The following is a 12473-nucleotide window of genomic DNA, read 5'->3' on the forward strand; positions in this document are numbered from 1 at the left end:
GAAGACGAACTGACACAATAACACATGCCAATGTTATATTATATATATTTCGTATGAAAGATGTACTACTCTTCCATCCGTAATGTAAATTAATAAAAAGTGTAGAAGAAATATAATATTTATATGAACTAAAAAAAACTATAAAATCAAATAGTTTTTTTTAGTTCGGCTTAAAAATCCTATTCAATTTGAACAAGGAAAATGTCACCCATATCTGGGTGACGGCGCGACGAACATGTTAAGGTGAAGGTGGAAGTTAGCCACAAATGGATGCCACAATGGCGCTCATTTCTTTCATCTCCCTCCCTTTCCCCCTCCTCCGAAAATCAATAATTTTGCGAAACAGTGTGAAGAAAATGATCTTTTTCATACACTTCCCATCAAGTAATATCAACCAAACTCTAATCTATTACTCACAAGATATTAAATTTTCATCTGCTGTCGCACTGTATAGTGAAAAATGTCGGAAAACTCGAGCTAGTGCTCTGAAAATTAAATCTTTATTTTTCAATTTTCGGCAATGATTTTTTTTGTATTGGTGAAAGCATAGTTATTTTTTCGACACTGATGTCAGACAATATCATCGAAACAGCTCTGAAAACTACTCAACAAAATGTTGTTCCTGAGTTATAGCGTTTCATGTCATGAAAATCAAAAGAATAAAATTGTGTTGATATCAATACAATTATTATTTTTACGTTTAATGGGTCTATAATGTAAGTTTAAGCAACTTTAACATTGGTTAATTGTATTGCAGAGCTCGAAACACTGCCATGGCTGCCTATGCTTTCAAAAACAGTAAACGGAAAAGAATTACATTCAATCAAAATGCCTCAACCAACGAAGAGAAGAGTTAAGGCTCTCTAACGTGAATATGTGAAAACAATACGATCAACGAAGGAAAATGTTAAGGAATTATCAACATCGAGTTACTATGCGGAAGAACTTGTTAATACCAAAAGAGCCCCAATTCACATGTGTTATATATTTGCTCATGTTACGTTCGCGTATAATCAGAATTTTACTTCATATGCAAATGCACCTTCTATATATATGTATATTTACAATTGTTCATCGGAACATATCGTTCATACATTTTACTTTAGTATTGAATTGTTTTTTTTGACGTGGGACTACGTCTAACCGGAATATATGGAGGGTAAAATGAAAACCTAAACACAGAACATGCAGGAAAAAATGAAAGATTTCGAATGCTTATTGCTCGAACATTTCGTACTGGATAGGAAAGATGTTTGCCAAGCAGCCTTGGGGAAATCGGCATTGCAAATACATGAAAGTAGGGGGGCTTTTGTTCTCATCGAAAAATGTTCCCTAACACAGACTTTAAAACCAAGCAGCGAAATCGGCATTGCAAACACACGAAAGAGCCTAGAGGCGAGTGAACTGAAAAGTTTAAACCCTCTTAAAGCCAAAAAGAAGAAAAAGAACACACGAAAGTAGGGGGAGCTTTTGTTCCCACCGAAATGTGTTCCCTAATAGAGATTTCTAAACCAAGGTGCCTGGAGAAATCGGTATTTCAAATTCATGCAAGTCGGGGGTATTTTTGTTCCGACTGGAATGTGTTTCCCTAACACAGACTTCAAATCCATGAAGCGTGGGGAAATCGGCATTGCGAATTCATACAAATCGGGGGTATTTTTGTTCCGATTGAAATGTGTTTCCCTAACACAGACTTCAAAACCGAGGTTTCTGGGGAAATCGGCTCTGCAAATAAATGCAAACTGCGAGTACTTTTGTCCTCGCTTGCCTTTGTGCAGAGTGGAATATGTCTGTCCTAACATGATCTTCTAAACTTAGGAACCTGGGAAAATCGTGCAGCCACTAGAAGCGAATGAACTTCCCAGTTTCAAGCAAATTCGAGATTCGAGAAGTATGTACACTTTTGGGATGTAAACTTCAGAGGGAAATGTAAAATAAAATAATCGTTTGATAATTTTTTTTTGTCTTTATTGGAAAGATTTTCAGCCTTAAGCTGGTTCATCAAACGTTTGATAATTCTTCCGTACATATATTTTGTTCTAGTCATCATACCAAACGTAAAAGGTCCGTCATTAAATTTACTTGTAACGAAGAACAATCAATCACAATAAATGAATTGACTTTACACGGCATTTGTTCATTTTTTTTCACTCACAGAATATATTGAACTCAATTGAATTTGGAAACTGTTTCATTCAATCAAGAATTTAATCAATACAAACGGATGATTGCTAAGCTAAGGTAGTTCCACGTGAACCTTGCGGTTATATCATAGATATAACCCACTCATTTTTTTTTAAATATAATCAAAGACTCGTGTCAATGAAGCGCCTCACAGTCTAATAAGTGAATTGATCTATTTAAGTGTGCTTCTCTCACAAACACTATTACCCCATTTTTACACGTGGTTTTACCTATACTACTACAATGGCTTCCTTTCACCTTCACCTTAAGAGGAAGTCCAACCATTTCCAAGTTGCATATGTTGGTGTGATAGTAGAAGGCGTAATTGCACCAGTTATTATAAACTTTTTCTGTGCTGATACTTGTGTAGTTCTAGGCCACTACTCTAACGAAACATAGATTAACCTGGGTATCATTACTGGCGAGTATATCTAGTGAATCGTAGAATCAAATAATAATTCATTTTATTATTCAAATAAATATGATTTTTATACAAAACAAGGAACGAATTAAGTTGCACACCCAATAAATTGGAACGACTATCTGGAGTACGCAACTTCTAAAGTCCGTTGCTCTATGAACTTGTAGCAGTATATTTGGAAAAGAAGTGCGGTCTAAAACCACTAAGAATCAGTGAATTATTGAGCATTCTCAGAATATACGAAAATATAAATAAATAAAAAATAAATGCATCAATACATTCTGTCAAACATATACCGGGACAAGTTGAAATTTGGGGTAAGTTAATTCTGGAGTGGCAAGCTCTAGAGACGCGTGACCTCGGAAGAAATTTCTTTGACGAAAAATCCCCCGGTCAGAATGGGAATCGAACCCGAACTCCCGGCATGATAATGTGTGACGCTAATCACTCGGCCACGGGAGCACATAATTCCTTCAATTTAATTCATAAATCAGTTGCAGATAGTTCGAGAAGTAAAACCGCACATGAAACCCATGATAGTTCGCGTTTCAACTAATCCCGCCTTACGGTACTAGTTGAAACAATCAATATGAAAACTAAACATTTCAAAAATTTATATTTTTCGCAACATCCAGTGTGAATCTCGATTTTTTTTTATCGAAAGTCATCTGTCCCACCTTGTATATGGTGCAAACTGATTTCAATTTAGCGATTCAGTGATTTTTTAAGATATCTTTCAGGTTGAACTTTCAAAGCACCGTTGCAACACAGCAGTGGAACTCCATACAATTCACTGACTAAAAAGTGTCCACATTTTCATCGCTTGTTTACGTGAAGAATATAATTTTTTCAGGCACACTTGATTTGAGAGTGTATGGATTTCTAGCTGTCTTGACGCAAGGTCTTTAATGAACAATGAGAAGATGGGAAGGTTTATATAAACATGTTTATAATTACATAAGTTTATTCAAATATTAATATTGCTTATTTAACTATTCAGTGCAATTTTATCAAAATTTGAAAGAGAAATTAAAAAAGGAATGTTTTTTTTCAATATTTTTCTGAGATGGTTATTAAAAATCCATAATTAATATTGCTTTATTATTTACCCTCCATTATTTGTTAATTTCTCCTGCTTTTCGTTCTTTGACCTATCATTTTAACAATTCAATTTGAGAGGTTTAAAATTGAGACAAGATAAAAATTTGGTGTGAAAGAGCGAATTGTGGAAAATTAAGTCGCAAATTCTCTAAGCGTTATAATTAAAGTTTTTCTGTAGTATTTAATTTTTGAGTTTGAGTGAATGACAGATTGAAGTTGATTCATAAAAGAATAAGATTTCATTTGATATGACGATTTTTTAAATCGACTCAATGGTTGTAAAGTTATGACGTTTTGTAAGAAATCTTACTTACTTAATCAGCAAAAGGCCCTAGTGGCATGTGCTGTACACAAAAGTTGTCTCCATTCACATGAATTTTATATTTTTTCCAATTCTTAACTTTCAAACCAACATATCATATCTTTCCGTTATCCGCAAACATGCCAAGCAGTAACCTAAAAAAAAACAAACTCATAAACGACAAAAAGAGTCTTAGATTGCATATTTTTCATATATTTTTCACAGTTTTACAGTACCATTTGCTTATTGGCGTTTTTTTTTTGTTTGAGTGCCTTTTTATTGGCGGTTCACCAGTTGGAGCACGCGCCAATCAAAAAGCAATCATCTGTCATAATTGTATGTCAGTTTTACTCTGTTGTTCCAATGCCATTTTTATTGAAGGGTCTTTGAACGTTAAACTCAAAAAAATGAAGGCACAGTATAAAAGTATTTAGTTTTGCAGTTGGTTTGACAAATGTATTCGTTTGAAAACATTTATTAATATATATACATATATAAAGTGAATTATATCACATTCACTATTCAAGGAAGTTAATGATATTTTCTAGCATCAATACAAATGCAGTAATTCTAATTATTATTATTAAAGACATGAAAAACAACAAGAAAAACGCGAACTATTGCAGTATTACTTCAGCCATTTCATGCCAAACAGATATAGTGTTTTTCAGATTTTTGGAAAATTGGTAGCTTTTCGTTATGGTAAAACATTGAAATTTTTTTAGGTGATTCGATTTTTTCACTTTTTCCCAAAATGACTTTTATCAAAAACTCATAACTTTTGAACCACTAAGCCGATTCAGATGATCGATACATCAAATTGAAGTAAATTAGCTAGTCTTTTTGGAAAAATATCAAACTTCGCTATATTTTTCTATATTTTTTCTTGAAAACTGGGGTTTTTTTACACATTTATATTTTTTACTCAAAATTAGATATATTCTTTTTTGAGTTATAATTTTTTAGAGTTAACCGATAGTTTGGAATATTAATTTCTTCCTCTTTTTCCTATTCTCAAAAATTCATAACATTTGAACTGCTAGAGCGATTCAGATGATCGATATATCAAATTAAAGCCAAGAATTTTTTGGAAAAATATTGCACTTGCGTAAAAATTAATTTTGTTTTCGTGATTAACCCTCCTGTACTCGCGTGCAAAATCATAACACGTATACTCGCGCACGGTGTCACAGACCGAAAATTGAACTTCTCTGTAATGTTGCCATTGTGTATTTTTCGGGCTTTATTGGCATTTATTTTAAGAAGAGGGTATGTTTAAATGAAAAACCTCCAAAAATATGTTTTCTCCGTCTTTATTATGTTTTAATAGTTTTAATAATTAAGCCTCCTCAAAACAGATTAATTTCTGATACTCCAACACAAATAACGAAATTCCAATTTTTCACTGTTATTAATTAAAAGTAAGCAACCGAATATAATTCATGGAAGTATAAAGAGCTATAAAACAACATAAAAACGAATTAATCGATTGTGGTTTCATTGGAGTAAAAATCAGAACATAGCATAACTGCATGTTCGAAACAAACACGTTTTTTACATTCCATGCAATTGTTGCGTGTTTTTAGGGTCTTTTATCGAAGAGAATAATATGTATACCGAATAATATGTATACCGACCTTCTAGGTAATCACCAGATGATAAAGGTTCTGGAATATAAAGTTTGCATATTTCTAATATTCTTTGTCTCTTTATTCTTGGTAAACTAAAAATTAATGCCTTTTTATAGATATGGCATAAATAGATGATATAAAAGGATTTCTAGGAACTTCCTTTTCTTTCTCTTGTTTTCTTGTTGATATTGTTTATTATAAAAAAAATATCCCCGAAACTGTAACTGTTAAAAATTACCATAAGCCACCGATTAGTTTATAGTTTACTGTTTACAATTATTCCACAAGTGAAATTCTTTCACAAGTGTGTATATGTTTGACCATTATACTTAGCGAATGACTATACGAAAGTCAAACATTTACATTTTGTTTTTGAACATATGAATCTAACGACGAATATATCGACGAATAGTTAATATATGGATCTGTTCAATCCAGTTACAAAAGGGACTGAAACCAAATAAGAATAGTCCGGTAATGATCTTATGCATTATATTCAATAAATATTCCACGCCACTAACATTAATTTATACATTTCATTCAACAATATTCTAGAATATGAATAAAGGCACATGTCCAAAAAAGTTACTCCTATACTCGCGTCGGTGTGTCAGACCAAAAGTGTTGAAAAAGTGGCACACGTCCCCTTTGTACCAACACATGCGATACGCTAAACGATGACGAACGACGAATAACGAAGCTAGAGAGAATCGCAAAGTTCATATTTTCTGAGAAATGAACGAATTATTGATTTCTCGGTCTGAGAGACCAATGCGCGAGTATAGGAGTGTTAATAATTGTATCTGTTTTTCATAAATAAAGAAAAAATTTTGCGGGTGTGAAATTATTGACTTAAATTAACTATGTCGATTATATGAATCGATTCAGTAGATTAAAAGTTATGAATTTTTAAAAAACGTCATTTTTGGAAAAAAGCAGAAAAATGATTTTTTGAACCATCGGTTAATTTTCAAAAATCATAATTTAAAAACGAAGAACACATTTTTGGATATGTTATCTAAAAAATCCTCAGCTTTCGAGAAAAAATTTAAAAAACATGGCGCCCTTGAATGAAAACTATAAAGAACAATTACGATCAATAATCAAAAAAACAAAATTATTTTTTTTTGCAAGTATAGTATTTAGAAAAAAACTGGCTAACTGGCCAATTTGATATGTCGATCATCTGAATCGGTTTTGTAGTTCAAAAGATATGAATCTAAAAAAAAAATATTTTTGGAAAAAAGGAGAAAAATAAATTTTTCGAACCATCCTAAAATGGAATGGGATCTAATATTTAACAAAAAGGAACAAAACTACCAATTTACACGAAAATCTGAGAACCACTATGTCGGTTTGGTATGGAATCTATATATAATACTAAAAAAATATAGTTTGGTGTTAATTTCCCCTGCAACTAAAAAACTGATTACTTGAAACTAATTGACGTTAACGTTTTATTACCTTGTAAATTCTAGATACAATACCAACAGAGGGTATTTTAAAAAATTAAAATAGCTTTTTATGGGGTGTGTTCAAAACGGAAAAAAAATAATCAGAAATCATATTTTTATGTTGTTTTTTAAGCATACCTACATTATTTAGTCGTATAATGTATAATGTGTATCATTCAATTTATTCCGATGAGAATGCTTTAAAATATTTCAACTGATGCTCTTACCACATTTTAATTTTTTTTATTCAATGTTCAGTTTCTATGGCGAAGCTTCATTCGTAAATTACACATTTGTCATCATTGGTGGAATACGATCATAAATGTTGTTAAGAATAGCACAGCAAGTTATGATTAAAATACATATGGATTTATTTTGATAATGCATTATACATAAACCGATAAAAATGCATTATAATATCTATCCACAGCGTTTTAGCGTCTATATGTATATTTTATTCAATTTCGGTTCGTAATTTCTACCCCATTCGCCGTGTTTATCATGATGATGCTAACATTCATAACATTATATACGAACCTCCCACCTTTTATATGATGTCTCCCACCCTTTTAGAGACATCTTAACATTATGTTCAATTTTTAGAGCGTAAACTATCTGTCAATTTTTTCACTGTTTACATTTTCTTGCCACAAATCGTTGCCACTTGTTTCTCTCAAGTTCCACTTCTCTTCTCTGGTTGCAACTTGCTCCGGTGTAACTTATTGCTATTTTTTGATAGGGATAATTCTATTGGCCAAGAATATTGTGTAAAATTGGCCAATGTGGTTTGAGAGTGTATATGAAAATGGTGTTCTCGAAAAAAAAATTTTGATGTCAAAAATTGCATGATACGTCGAGATGTATTGTCATCTAAAAATTTGTTTGTTGTCAAAAATAGACTATCTAGGACTGGGTTTTTTTCGGAATACAAGAAAAAACATATGGTTTTGTGTGCCACTAAAAATCACGTATCGTAATCGTAATCGCGTATATCTCGATTTTTCGTTCGGAACATGGAAATGTTTATTTGCACGATAATATACCCTAGGCAAAATATTAGCTCATTTGGAATAGTGTCGCAGACGTAAAAAATTGAGTTTTTTTGAGAACAGATAATCGGGGCTTCCAATTTTTTGTCAAATGTCCTATGATTGCACGAAACGTCGAGATTTACTGTTATCTCGAATTTTTATTGATAAAAAAATTAATATTGAAACAGCTGAAAAAATTGGGGGCAATATAGTTGCCACTGCCCGTTCCATAACAGCGGAAGAAACTGTTTTTTTATATAGAGTTTCAAAGAATTAAAATTTGAATTTTTCATGAAATACATCATTTAATTTATTGAAAAAAAACATGATCTTACACAGTAGATCCTAAATAGTACATTTACAGTGCAAAACTTATCAACTTGTTTTATTTTTAATGAATTTAAACAAAAATTTCTGCCGGTGCTCTAAAATCGTGGTATTGTTACATAAAAATGAATCCCAAATTCATATCGTACATTTTTAGCAGCCCAAAAAAAATGGAGTATTGTCAGATATCTTTAGAAGTTTTTGGTGAAGTTAAATATTGAAACAATATTTAGGAGTACCGGTAAGTTTCTTCGTTTTTTTTTCAAAAAAATTATTGCTTTATTCTGTAAAAATGGTTACGAAAATGTTTACGATTGTCCACGATGAGGAGAGTGGGGGTTTTGATAATGTCCACGTGGACGCGCTAAATGAATAGTATAGAAATATATGCTCACATCTTTAATCAAAAATATATGGATTCTGCTCTACATTTTGCCATAATTTTTTAACTTTTTCAATTCTAATTTAGTATTTATCAATAAAAGCGTTGTTATTTGAATGAGAGGTTCATTACAAATATCCAAAACCATCATTCATTTGCACCTGGTGAAGCTTGCTAAAACGCTGTAACGGGTCCCACACTATCTGGCCCAAAACATTCAAGGATCGCATCTCCATTGGCGACTCGCGCCATGAACGCAACGAAAACACACCGTTTATGTAGCAAATTGTAACGGATGATGAAAAATTAAATCATTTATAGTAATTTTTAGCGAAAAAAATCTTGGAGTCTTGAAGTCGGTTGTCGATAAATCCTAACAAATATTCCTCGCAACTGAATGGATCAGCAATCCAGAACAATCGACTGAAATTAGCCAATATTTTGTTTATTTATTGACTTCGACTTGGAACTCAGCATCAGCCTCACTTCGCCAATTTGCTCCGAACGGGTGATTATGCCAGACAACAGTTCGACTTGCTAATGGCGTTTCTAATTTAACTAGGCTTTAACTTTTATTTTTTTTATTTATTTTTAATTAGACTTCAATAACATTCATATTCGGGTAGATAAGGTTCATCGTTTTTTTAGCAGTAGTCTCAGAACATATCGGATGAAATAACGTTGCATCTTCTCTATTCGAGTATTATGAGTTGTGTGATAAACAGACCACACGCATGTGGAATATAATCCAATACAATTCATACCAATAAGCAGTACAGAGATATTTCGGAATGGTAGGGAGTCCTGCCTTATGAATCCCAATTCTGCAAATATTTTTGCGATAACAGTGTTGATATGCTCAGTAGATTTCAGTTTGCTGTCCATGAGAACATCGGTATCCCGGATAAAATCGGCACGCTCGATGGCTTTGGAGTTGATTATATAAACATAAGTGACACACGACTGACGCCGTTTTGCATACCTCAGGAAACGTGCTCACACGAAGCGATCGGGTGTAAATAAGCCTGATCAGAATCTTCAAGGCATCCACAGTCCTTTAAAATGACGGAGCACCTTTCGAAGTGACAACTTTTATTGAGGCCGTAACCCATCGTTTTCAGTGACGGAATATTACAACATATCAATGGCGAGGGAACGGATGGGTCATCATTGTGCACGTTGCTGAATAAATCTGCAAATAACTTAACAGAACTTACTAGTCTTACTAGTCTTACTAGTGTCTGCGTTTGTACCGGCATCCGTCATTACGTTAGGTTTCCGGTAGTCTTTTTTCAGGTTTCTAAAGTAGGACCAGAAAGATGTCGGCTCATATTTCAAATTCAATCGATACGGTTGGTGTAGCTTTGATTAGTAAACTTTTCCGAGCTTTACGGGTAACGTTTCGCAGTTCTGCTGCCCATCACGAAAGTTTTTTTTTGTGATTTTTGGTAATTAAACGTTAGATTTTTCACTAACGATTTTGCATTGCAGGAATATGTGCAGATGGCATTGCGCGTACTGTTTACAGGAATATGATAGACGTCGTGTTCCATAATGCCAATCCTCATGTCTCCTTGACGACCCGGCCATTGTTTCCTTGAATTTGGCTGGGATATGCTACTCCACTCGTCGTACTCACCGAATATTGCATCTTTCGATCAGTTCAGTTCAGCCTCTACCAAATAATCTCACAAGCAAGAACTTCGACTTTTGAATAGCACAAAAAAGCACCTCGACCAGGTGCGACCAGAGCATGTTGACGAGAAACCGAGAAAGTTCTGGAAGGACACAGATGATTGTAGAACAAAGCGTATAAGAATGTCTATAGAAAAAGTTTTTGTTCCTTCCTTCAAATGGGCCCAAAGTTTCCATTCAATCCACTCATTTCAAAGATTACAGGAATCATTAGTAGATGAAACCATCAATCACGAGATGTTATTGCATTTTCATTGTTTGACTAGGTTATTGTATCCGCTAGGCACCACCCCTACCAAGTTATGTGCTCAGTGAAAACTTTTCTTGGATAATTTTAAATAACTGTTTTTAGCGAAATTTTTAGCTATGAAAGCTCACACAACTCAGTCATTTCACGTTGGTTTATAATAACAATAACATGAAAAATCTAAATTAGATTCACTAGTGATGGTTTGATATAGATTCTAGAGGGAAAACATCAATACTACATAATAGCACAGCTTATCCGGAAGAAACTAAAGAGCGATAAAAATAAACTTCCTGGAAAAAAATAGAAAGTAAAAACAAACCACTACTATTAATAAAATTAATATTTTAATCAATAAAAATATAGAACAGAAAATAGAATGAAGTTTAAAATGGAATTTGTGTGCAATTTAATTTTGACGTAGGACTACGTCTTTGATTTCTATATTGGGAGGTCACTCTACGAAAAATGTTTTTTACATTATAGAAATAACTGTTTATAGAATGATTTGATCGCCCTGAAATGAAATTATTGTAGAACCAGTTAACGATACTTGATTGATTATTCATTCTTGCCCTCGCAGAACAATACATACTAACCTCAAGCCGACCGCGAGTAATCGGTTACATATTACTAACATAGATAATAAGAAAAACTGTCAAAATATTGAACTCCGGCCCCGTCAGGCTAACGCCATATGTGCCTTGATAACAATATAAAGGGTGTGTCACATCAAATTGCATCACGGAAAAAACGCTGTAGAAATTCGCCCAGTAGACCTATCCTTTTGAAAATTTTAGACAGTAAAATAAAAACTATTAAACAACGTTTGGCATTTTCTTTTTATTCATACTTCGAGCCCAAGCCCGTATGCTCGCACCTTCCTCTTTACCCCGTCCATAAGGTTCTGTACAACGTCAGGTTGTAGTTTTTTTTTTTAACACAAAATCCATTTTCTCTTGAAGTCCGCCTCCGATTTGACAACTTTTGGGTTCTTCCGGCGCGTTGGGCGGGTTCATTTCCTTTGGCACGAAGGTGACCCCGTTGGCTTCGTACCACTCCAACACGTCCTTTGAATAGTGGCACGAAGCGAGATCCGGCCAGAAGATGGTCGGGCCCTCGTGCTGATTCAATAGTGGTAGTAAGCGCTTCTGTAGGCACTCCTTAAGGTAAACCTGCCCGTTTACCGTGCCGTTCATCACGAAGGGGGCGCTCCGCTTTCCGCAAGAGCAGATCGCTTGCCACACCATGTACTTTTTGGCAAACTTGGATAGTTTCTGCTTGCGAATCTCCTCCGGAACGCTGAATTTGTCCTCTGCGGAGAAGAACAACAGGCCCGGCAGCTGACGAAAGTCCGCTTTGACGTAGGTTTCGTCGTCCATTACCAGGCAATGCGGCTTCGTCAGCATTTTGGTGTACAGTTTCCGGGCTCGCGTCTTCCCCACCATGTTTTGCCTATCGTCGCGGTTAGGAGCCTTCTGAACCTTGTATGTACGCAGGCCCTCCCGCTGCTTGGTCCGCTGGACGAATGAACTTGACAAATTCAGCTTATTAGCGACATCCCGGACCGAACTTCTCGGATCACGTCTAAACTGCTTAACTACGCGCTTGTGATCTTTTTCACTGACGGAGCATCCATTTTTGCCGTTCTTCACCATCCGGTCGATGGTTAGGTTCTCGAAGTATCGTTTTAGTACTC

The 12473-nt window shown here is 34.3% G+C and overlaps 1 protein-coding gene across 3 annotated transcripts in view; it reads left to right on the forward strand.

Annotated features, from left to right (window-relative positions):
- The window catches only part of LOC129765231 (uncharacterized), a 48572-nt gene that overhangs the window by 14201 nt on the left and 21898 nt on the right, over positions 1 to 12473 (forward strand). Inside the window, exon 1 of one of the 3 annotated variants that reach the window (XM_055765306.1) lies at positions 2503 to 2605. The exons of the other annotated variants lie outside the window; for them this stretch is intronic. The gene's annotated coding sequence lies outside the window, so the exon portion shown is untranslated. Of the gene's footprint in view, positions 1 to 2502; positions 2606 to 12473 lie in introns of those variants that run through there. 3 annotated transcript variants of the gene reach the window in all.

This window comes from Toxorhynchites rutilus, chromosome 2 (genome assembly GCF_029784135.1).
Source record: "Toxorhynchites rutilus septentrionalis strain SRP chromosome 2, ASM2978413v1, whole genome shotgun sequence".
Classification (NCBI taxonomy): domain Eukaryota; kingdom Metazoa; phylum Arthropoda; class Insecta; order Diptera; family Culicidae; genus Toxorhynchites; species Toxorhynchites rutilus.